This window comes from Musca vetustissima, unplaced genomic scaffold (genome assembly GCF_032173495.1).
Source record: "Musca vetustissima isolate MV318-11 ecotype Yass unplaced genomic scaffold, APGP_CSIRO_Mvet_v1 utg1838, whole genome shotgun sequence".
In the NCBI taxonomy this organism is placed as follows: domain Eukaryota; kingdom Metazoa; phylum Arthropoda; class Insecta; order Diptera; family Muscidae; genus Musca; species Musca vetustissima.
The window spans coordinates 155,318-166,989 of record NW_026874652.1 but is presented as its reverse complement, the minus strand read 5'-3'; positions in this window follow the sequence as shown (position 1 = coordinate 166,989).

Sequence of the window (11,672 nt, the reverse complement as noted above, 5' to 3'; positions counted from 1 at the left end):
TCTGAGTCGATTTATGCACCAAAGTCTCTGAAAATCATTTGATTTGTACGAATTGTGGCATAGCGTATTGAATTAAATCTAGAATGGCGTATGCTAAGTTTTGTGAAAATCGGTGCAGATTTAGATATAGCTTCCATATATAGTTTCACCCGATTTTAGGTAAATTGTGCACCAAAGTCTTTGCTAATTTTTTTATTGGCATAGATATATCGTAGCTTCCATATATAATTTCGAATTATTTATGTTTATTGTATACCACATAATCAATAGGTGTCTGATTGAGATTAAATTTTAAACAGTGCAGCATACCGAATAGAGTTTGTCAAGTTGGCTTTAAATCGATTTACACAAATCTGTCCCACTGAGCGCAAACGACTCTAAACTTGCCCAAATGAAATGAAATTTAGCATAGGTTCCAGAAAGACATTAAAATCACATATTTAAGTTCGTTCGATTTCATGTCAAAATTCCTTAAAAAAGGCGACGTCTTTTCGGATACATATGTAGAATATACCCAAAGTGGTGAAGGGTATCATACAGTCCGACTTTACTACTTTCCTTACTGGTTTTTAAATATACGTTTTCCATCTCTATCCTTTTATTCAAATCTGAATTGTACTAAACTTAGTACCATTTAGTACACATAATTACGCATTTTTAAAACTAACTCCATGTCTCATCCTACAATCCAATCCTTAATTTTAATTCAAAATTTTATGATTCCCGCTCACACAAAACAAATTGTAACATATTTAGTACCATTTTGTGCTTCTCGTATCCATAAGTACATAATTCCAATACTACCTTAAATCTGTAATTTTTCATTCCAATTTTAAGTTTTCCATCTCTAACCGTTCACTCAAATCTATATTGTACCAAATTTAGTACCATTTAGTACACGTATTACGAATTTTCAAAACTACCCACATATCTCAATCCTGCATTCAAACTGTTATATTAATTCATAATTTCAGGATCTCGGCCCTATCCATTCACACAATTGTTCAACAATTTGTAAACCATTTGGTACCAGTTAGTACTTTTTTTTGTACACTCCAATAGTATTTTTAATTCGAAAATTCTGGAGTCCAGCTCTATCCGTTCACACATAATTAAGTTGTGCCAAATATAGAACCATTTAGTACACATAAGTACTATGCTTCCATATCTCAATTCTATATACCAACAGCAACCACTATTCCAAATTTTAGGTTTCCAGATCTCTCCATTCACCCAAATCCAAATTGTACCAAATTTAGTTCCGTTTAGTACTTTTCGTACATATAAATGCGAATTTCAACTGTAATCTTACTTCCAAATTTCATATATAAAATTTCAAGATTTTAGCTATATATGTTCAATATATGTAGAATTAGAACTACATTTAGTACTTTTAGTACACTTATAGGTCGAATTTCCAAAAACCCCTTTTGTACATCTTTCTAACTTTCCATCAGTGACCCACATTCCAAATTTCAGAATTCTAGCTCTTCCCGTTCGCCTAATACAAAGGGTACCATATTTCGTACATTTTAGTACTTTTCGTACCCTTCTAGTACGAATCTCCAAAAACCCAGCCTTATCTCACGCCTAAACACCAACAACAACCCACACTCAAAATTTCAAGCTTCTAGCTTTAGCCGTTTCGTCTGGGCGATGATCTGTCAGTCAGTCACTCACTCACTCACTCACTTAACACTAAGCTCTTTTATATATCTATAGCTAGTAAATTTCCTGAAGCTCTTCTTCACCGAAAATTTCATCTAAACTGACATCCTCCTAAATCACTTATATAGCTAGTAAATTTCCTGAAGCTCTTCTTCACCGAAAATGCCATATGAATTTCCTGTGACTAGACGTATCAAAAACGTCATTCTGAAGCTGAACCTTCTAAAGCTCTACCATTGCAGAAAGACGTTCTGAAGCTCGTCTATAACTAAGAAATATTTTCTAGGTTTACTCTATAACCGTATGATCAACTAAAGGTCTTATATATTGGTAGCAAACTATCAGAAACTCTTGCGTATGGAAAAGGACTTCTAAAGCTTTTCAATAGCTACAAAACCTTCTAAAGCTCGACCATTGCAGAAATATCTAGAAAACCTTATTGAGCTCTTCTATACTCTTGAAATGCTTTACTATAGCAGTAATACCTTTTATAGTTAATTTATAGCCTAATGACATTTTGAAGCTCCTCTGAAGCAACAAGACCTCCTGAAGATTCTCTAAACTGACGTCCTTCAAAAGCACTTCTAAAGCTAGTAAATTTCCTGAAGCTCTTCTTCACCGAAAATGCCATCTAAACTGACGTCCTTCTAAAGCACTTCTATAGCTAGTTAATTTCCTGAAACTCTTTTTCACCGAAAATGCCATATGAATTTCCTGTGACTAGACGTATCAAAAACGTCATTCTGAAGCTGAACCTTCGAAAGCTCTATCATTGCAGAAAGACGTTCTGAAGCTCGTCTATAACTAAGAAATCGTTTATAACTAATAGACTTTATTAAGCTCTTCTATACCCTTCAAAAGCTCAACTATATAAGCAACTCAACTATGAAGCTCCTCTATAGCATATCCACATTCTAAAGCTACTCTGAAGCGAGAAGACCTCCTCTAGACTGACGTCCTTCTGAACACCTTCTATAACTAGTAAAGTTCCTGAAGCTCTTCGCCGAAAATGTCATCTTAAGATCCTGTATAGCTAGACGTACCATTCTTAAGATATTTTCAAGCGAGAGGACCCCCTGAAGCTTTTCTTTAGACTGATGGCCTTCCTATAACTATAAAGATTTCCGAAGCTTATATACGCCTTAAAGCTTCAAAAACCTTAGAATACCTTCGTGAGCTCCTTTTGAAGATCTCACCTTATATAGTCATTCTGAAGCTCTTTGCAAACAAGAATACCCCCTGAAGCTCGTCTATAGACTAATGATGTTATTATAACAAGAAAGCCTTCAAAAGCTTATATACGCCTTGAAGATTTAAAAAGTAGAATACCTTTGTAGGCTCCTTTTGAAGATCTCACCTCATATAGCTAGTAAACCTCCTGAAATTTGTACCTAAAGCTTCTCTTAAAGAAAACCTCAAAGATCTTCCGAAGCTTTTACATAAATAAAATACCTTCCAAAGATATCATTCTGAAGTTCCTAAGAGACGTAAAATACTCCTGAAACTCACCTATAAACTGTCGGCTTACTAAAGCCATAATATAACTAGAAAGCTTTTATATATGACTTGCAGCTTTAACAGTTCTAGAAATACCTTTTGATGCCTTTTTTGAAGCTCGAATTATAAAAAGTCTTGTATGGCTAGATAAGCAAAAGGATCTTCCGAAGATTTTACAATGCTTAAAGGCCTTATAAAGCTTTTTTAGGCACAGACAGCTTTTTAAGCTCTGCTACAAGCTTCAAAAGCTCCTATTAGGCCATCTGAAGCATTCCCATTGCTAGAAAATATGGTGCAGCGGATCCTGGATTAGGACGTTTCAAAGATTTTTTCAAAGATTCAGCCAGCTGCTGAAGATCTTTTGATTTGACATACCTTCTAAAGCTCTTCCCAAAAAACAATTAAAAATCGAAAACTTTTGTACAGATTTAAGCTTAAAAATTAAAAATGTCGTTAAGTTCGCCCGTACCAAACTTTATATTCTCAACACCATGTGGTGTTTATTAAAATTTCTTAAAAAAATTGGGACCTTAATGTGTTTGTACTAAATTAATTGCATACACTCAGGTTGGGGAACTGGGCTAGGACCTGCAACATGTCGACAATAATCTTTGTATGGTAGCCAAGTAGAAATATGGACCGACATTGGTAAATTTCTGGGAAGACGGTTTTTATACACCAGTAATCGGAAATGCCAAATTACAATCACTTCGATATGGGGACTATAACCTTTAAAATTTTGAAAATAGGGCGGTACTTTCTTATGTTAAAACATGTCTATATATCGAAAATCTTCAAAATGTTTCAAAAAATCAGTACTTACTTCTTCACTTATTTCGGGTATACTTGTTAGAGATGCTTTGGAGCTACAATATAGGGCTGTTTTTCGACAGATACATTTTTTTGGATATGTTGATATTTCTGCAAAGAAGGAAAAAATGAAATAACGGATTGTATATCTAATACTGAAATTTTTGACAACAATATTATTTAGTTTGAAATAGTTTCACATTTATTAACACAAAATTAAAATCAAGTTGACACGAAATAAATGTTAATTATTTTTAATTATAATTTATATTCCCAGCTCTCATTCCTTTTATTTTCCTCGCCTCTTTTGATTCCAAAAATTCTGTGTTGTCGTATAATTCGAACATTAATTTTAATTATTTTCAAGCTCACGTATAAGTAATGACACTACGTATACGCCACACGTACACTGACCTTTAGCATATTTTTGAAAACCTACACACAAAACTTAAATTATTAAGGCAGAATCCTTTACACACAAAAATAAAAAAAAAATGAAAAACTACGAACCCAACAAAAATAAAAAATAGTGATGGAATTTAGAGAACCCCTTACCACAATTGTTGTATTTTGCCATTTGTTGTTGTTCTAGTTGTTTGTTGTCTCTTTCAGCGGCCTTTGTTACATTCAAATCCTTGTGGATGGTTTCTGTGTCCATCGATGAAGATGACGACGTCGTCGCAACCGTCACATTATTGCCCACAATAGTTTGCTGTTGCTGCTGCAGCTTCTGACGATGTTTCTCAATCGCCTTTTGTATAATTTTATCTGTCATTTGTATGCTGCCATAGAGCATGCCGCACTCAACGGGATGTTCATCGCTGCCATCGATACAATCCCGACGATGGTCACATATTTGTCGTTGCGGCACACAGAACCGGCCATTGTCACAGGCAAATGTGCCACTGGGACAGGGACCTAAAAATAAGAAAAAAAACGAAGTGAAAGGACAAAAATAACATGCAAGAGGGAACAGAGTCAATAAATTGTAGAAATATAATGTCACGGAATATTTGAGTAAATAATTTAATAGCAACTAAATTGAGAATCTGTGAAATTTCAAAAATAAAAAAATATTCGACCATTTAGCCATAAATTGTATTTGTCTATTAGCTATTATTAACATGTTGACACAAAGGTGGTCGGGGAAAGAAGTGAAGAAGGAGATTTTTAAATCTTGTTACAATTTGAATATCAAATGATTAGGTAAGGGATGCAGAGGGGATTTTTTGAAAGTAATTTGTCAACAGAGGACTTTTTTCAAGTCCAACAGAAGAATTTTTTACAAAAAATATTTTGCAAGTGCCAATAGAAGAATTTTTCTTTTGATCTAAAGCAGCGTGGATTTTTTATCGCTGCCCTGGCCATGGCATTAAAATTTCTTCTAGGAGATTTTAAAGCAAAAATCGGAAGGGAAAATATCTTTGGCCCCACCATCGGAAAATTCAGCCTTCATGAAGAAACATCCGATAACGGCAAGCAGGTTGATTGACTTCGCGGCAGCAAAAAACATGGTAGTTAGCAGGACCAGATTCAAACATGTCGATATACACAAAGCCTCCTGAATTTCTCCTGATCAAGCAACGAGAAATCAAATTGATCATGTTGTGATAGACGGAAGGCATTCATTCAGTGTATTAGACGTTCAATCGATCCGAGGAGCGAATATCGATTCGAACCACTACCTTGTAGCAGCCAAGGTTCGCACTCGTCTTAATGTTACAGCAAAGGTGCGATCTAACATAACACGGAAATTTGACGTCGAAAAGCTGCAAACACAACAGGTAGCCGAGGCCTACTCCGCTCAACTTATCCAACTGCTTGACGAAAGCTCTTCTTGTCCCGATAATAGTATAGCAGCACAATGACAAATAATTGCCCACTCTCTATAAACTGCAGCAAAAGCATCACTTGGGTACCAAAGACCACCACCAAGAAACCCATGGTACGATCAGGAGTGTCGTAATGCTACTGATGTGAAAATGCAGCGTATATGACAACCCTGCAGGCAGTAGCAACACGTAATGTGATTGAGAATTATCGGGAGAAAAGGAGAGATGAGAAACGTGTTTTCAGAACGAACAAGAAAAACGTGAACGTGTGCAAATCGAGATGTACAGGAGTCAGAATGATGTCCGGAAATTTTACCAACGAGCAAAACACCAAACCGAAGGTTTTGGTGCAGGCACATACTCCTGTAGAGATGAAGAAGGAAACCTGGTAACAGATACAGGCAGCGTGTTGAGGATCTGGAAGGAGCATTTTGAAAAGCTTCTGGTATCAAATAGTGGCGGTGAAGAAGATACCCCAGAACCAATAATAGATGACGGTATAGAGTGTTTACCACCTAGCCAAGATAAGGTCAGAATATCAATTAATCGGCTAAAGAACAATAAAGCAGCAGGAGCCGATGGGTTACCAGCCGAACTACTGAAGACTGGGGGTCAGATGCTGGTCAGGAGCATGCACCAGCTGTTTAGTACAATTTGGCTAGAGGAATGCATGCCCACTGATTGGAAACTCAGCATCCTGTGTCCCATGCACAAAAAAGGAGACAAGACGATATGTGCCAACTACAGAGGAATTAGTCTTCCCATCGCATATAAAGTGATATCCAGTGTGCTGTGTGAACGATTGAAGCCAATGGTCAATGACATTATTGGACCATACCAATGCGGCTTCAGACCTGGCGAATCCACCATTGACCAGATTTTCACTCTGCGCCAAATCCTGGAAAAGACCACGAAAAACACATCGACACATACCACCCATTCGTCGAATATAAGCCGCATTCGACAGCCCTATCCGTTCAGAGGTGTTTAAAGCCATGTCTACGTTCGGCATTCCTGCGCAATTAATACGGCTATGTAGGATAACTTTAAGTGGCACAATACCGAACGAGAATTCAGACAAGGTGACAGTTTGACGTGTGATCTTTTCAACATCCTGCTGGAAAAGGTCATACGAGACGCAAAGGTGGACAGAAATGGCACTCTATACACCAAACAACACATATTACTCGCCTACGCGGATGACATCGATAAAATGGGACGAACATTGCGAGCGGTAACAGCCACCTGTGAACAAATTGAGAAGGACTCTGCCGAAGTGGGGCTGGCAATAACGGCGAGAAGACCAAGCTGATGCTGTCAATGCGCAAGACGTCCAGTAGCCTCGAACCAACTGTGAAACTAGAGAACTACAGTTTCGAGGTAGTTAAATATTTTATATTCCTTGGTACCGCCATAAATAAAACGAATAATATCACTTTTGAAATTCGGAGAAGGATTGTGATGGCCTACAGATGCTACTATGGTTTAAGTAAGCAACTCAAAAACAAGGCCACCTCCCGACAGACCAAACTCACACTTTACAAGACGCTGATACTACCCATGCTGTTATATGGATCTAAAGCATGGGTACTTGCGCAAGCAGACGAGGCAGCTCTTTGGGTGTTTGAAAGAAATATTCTCCGAAAGATCTACAACGGCAATCTGCGTCAACGGTGAATATCGGCGTCGAATGAACCACGAGCTTTACAATTTATACGCGGACATGGACAAAGTCAGTCTTATTGAGCTGCGGCGACTAAGGTGCGGATGAATGAGAATGCCCCAGCTCAAAAGGCGTATATTAGCGAGCCTAGTTATGGTTCCCGTAGAAGGGGAAGGCTACAAATTAGATGGGAAGGCCAAGTAGAAAACTACATATTGGAACGTGGTCTTTTTTAAGCTCGGCTTATGGAACAACCGTTCTGTAACAAGCCAGATAATTTTTTGGATTTTTTAAAGAATTATTTTTCAAGGACCAACACAAGGTGTGGATTTTTTATAGAATTATTTTTCAAGGACCAACACAAGGCGTGGATTTTTTATAGAATTATTTTTCAAGGACCAACACAAGGCGTGGATTTTTATACCCTTCACCACACTGTGGTACAGGGTATTATGTCTTTGTGCATATGTTTGTAACAGGCAAAAGGAAACGAGATAGACACATGGTTCCTTTTGAGAATATGCATAGAATCACTTTTTAAGTCGATTTATGCATGTCCGTCCGTCTGTCTGTCCATGTATTTTTGTGAACAAAGTACAGGTCGCATTTATGATCCGATTTGAATGAAATTTGGCATAGGTCACTTATTCGGCCCAAGGACGAATCCTATTGAAATTGGGAAAAATCGGTTCAGATTTAGATATAGCTCCCATATATAGTTTCGTCCGATTTAATTTAAACGGTCCCTATATATCCTTCTATTTGCACGAAATTTGGTACAGCCTAATCATTTAGGTCTAGAATGATGCCTGCCAAGTTTCGTGAAAATCGGTCCAGATTTAGATATAGCTCCCATATATAGTTTCGTCCGATTTCATGTAAATGGTGCCCCAAAGTCCCTATATATCCTTCGATTTGCACGAAATTTGGCATAACGTACTGAATTGAGCTTAGAGTTATGTCTGCCAAGTTTTGAGAAAATCGGTCCAGATTTAGATATAGCTCCCATATATAGTTTTGACCGATTTCATGTAAATGGTGCCCCAAAGTCCCTATATATCATTCGATTTGCACGAAATTTGGCATAACGTACTGAATTGAGCCTAGAATGATGCCTGCCAAGTTTCGTGAAAATCGGTCCAGATTTAGATATAGCTCCCATATATAGTTTCGTCCGATTTCATGTAAATGGTGCCCCAAAGTCCCTATATATCCTTCGATTTGCACGAAATTTGGCATAACGTACTGAATTGAGCCTAGAGTGATGTCTGCCTTATAGATTGATTTTAAGTAATTTACGCACCTGTGACAAGTGTGTTTGAAATCGCTTAATATTTGGATAGAGCTTCCATATATATTTTCGCCCGATTTCAAGTAAATTGGGCATCAAACTCCTCATGTTAGTCAGATTGACATCAAATTTTGCACAACGTACAAAATTGAGCATAGAATTACGTAGTTGCGTTTTCTAGAAGTACAGGCATAGCCCAACGGATGACCTATTTATATTTGTTTGAAGTCGATTTACATTCTTTATGGACAGATCTAGGTAGATTCACATTTAGATAAATATAACATATTATATTTCATCCAATTTCATGTTAATAGTCCTGTTTAATATACCCATAGTGGTGAAGGGTATCATATAGTCGGCCCCGTCCGACTTTACTACTTTCCTTACTGGTTTATAGAATGATTTTTATATGAAAAATGTATACTATTTAAAAACTCAACTCTTCACGTGTTCCTTCATCCTTTGAAAAATACATCTTTGTCCTGCTATTCGTAGGATTTGTTTAGATAAAATAGTTATTAATTTTCGCTTACCTTGCTGTAATCTACTTTGTTGGAAATCCTCTTCTATTTTTGGTAACCACTTTTTTAATTTAAATAAAAAAACAAGACAACTACTATTTCAAACCAGCAGGTGTTGTTGTGAAACTCATTAGGAATTATCACCACATTTAACAGGATAATCTATAATGACTTAGTTGGCAGTTTCTTAAGCAGCTACCAAAAACAAATTCCGAGTATGAACTTTGAAAACAGCAGAAAAGAAATGCCAACAACATTTCCAACCTTCTAGATAACAAGCATGCATAATTTAGCACATTAAATAGCCTCAAGACTACTTAAAGAGTCCAACAAAAATCTAACCAGCAAGACAATAAATGTCGCCTACATTTGTTGGTCCTTGCGAAAAACGAAGGAGCCCTACCTTCTACCTCACTCCGACAAACGAAAGGCCAATTGTTAATGAACAACTCTAACTACCAGCAGATGAAACAACAAATACTAATGTTCATAAATTGCAATTTAATAGACCACAAAGACAAGAAGCATGTTCCTTCTTGCCCGAAAAAAGGTATCATTATATTAAGATTCAAAGTCAACCATATTCTCTCTCTCCCTGCTCCGAAAAAAAAAATTTTTTTTTTATTAAGATTCCATTTGGTCGCAGTAACATCTTTCGACAAGAAAACCAAACCAAACAATAACAGCAAATGAAAAAGGCTAACACTTGATCTTAACAATTGACTGAAGTGGCAATCTTATTATGGCCAGCATTCATTTATTTCATTCCCAACGTTTATTCCTTCTCCCTTTGCCTGACTCCACTGGTGCTCGAACATTTATGAAGTGAATTAGGAATCAAAAGAGTCCATTCATGATAACAACATTAGTAGAAGTCTTAATAAAAACAAATATATGGGTATTTATGTGCGTGTGTGTGGGTGTCTTGGCCATAATAAACTATTAATAACCCGACACAAATACACCCAACCGCAAACACACACACACACCCAATTTACAAGTGTCTAAACAATAATAAAAATACAATTTGTGTGTTAGCTTTCACCAGCTACTAACTGTTGTTTCTTCCAAGGAATCTAATTGTGATTCCGAACCGTGGTAGGGTCAGTTCATCGGTTAGGTTTATTTATACATCTAAACAATTTCAATGATCATAAATTCAAGGCCATTCTATTATGGCTGTGGTATTGTGAGAATTGGTCTAGTTTTGATACTTAAGAAGAATAATGGTCGCCTTAATGACTTCCGTTGTGGACTTATTGGGAATTTTATTAAAAAAAATGCACATGACAAACAGATAACAAATTTGGAAAATTTAAATTTATTTATATTGGAGTTGGAACGAGGGGAAGATTTTCATTTGGGATTTTTTATATATTTTTTACATACATGAAAAGTGTGGATTTTTTAAGGAAGGTGGATATTTTTCAAATAGCATCAACAGTGGGGATTTTGGAAAAATACTTTTTTTCTTAGAAGGGTAAATTTTTTTCAAGAACACGATTTTATATACCCTTCACCACACTGTGGTACTGGGTATTATGTCTTTGTGCATATGTTTGGAACAGACAAAAGGAAACGAGATGGACCCATGGTTCCTTTTGAGAATATGAATAGAATTAATTTTTAAGTCGATTTATGTATGTCCATCGTCCGTCTGTCTGCCCATGATTCGAATTGGATGACATTTGGCACAGCTCATATATTTGGCCCAAGGAGGAACCTTATTGAAATTGGGAAAAATCGATTCTGATTTAGCTCCCATATATATTCACGTCGATTTAATGTAAATGGTGTACCAAAGTTCGTAGATATCTTTCGATTTGCACGAAATTTTGTACAGCGTACTGAATAAAGCATAGAATGATGTGTGTTAAGTTTCCTGAAAATCGCTCCAGACTTAAGGGCTAAACAGAATGTTCGCGTTGAGCGTTTTTTGTTATCGACTTAACGCACGCAAAAAGTTAAAATATATTTAACTCCGAAGCGCAGAGCACATCAACTTCGAGCGTTTGTGTTATCGTTTCCTTGTGGTTGTTGTATTTTCGATAACACATAACGCAACGGATGGCTCAACGCGAGCATTCTGCTTAGCCCTTTAGATATAGCTCCCATATATATTTTCGTCCGATTTAATGTAAATGGTGTTCCAAAGCCCCTAGATATCTTTCGATTTGCCCGAAATTTTGTACAGCGTACTGAATAAAGTCTAGAATGATGTGTGTTAAGTTTCCTGAAAATCGGTTCAGATATAGATATTGCTCCCATATATATTTTCGTCCGATTTAATGTAAATGGTGTATCAAAGTCCATATATATCTTTCGATTTGCACGGAATTTGGCATAGCGTACTTAATTGAGTCTATAATGATGTGTGTAAAGTTTCG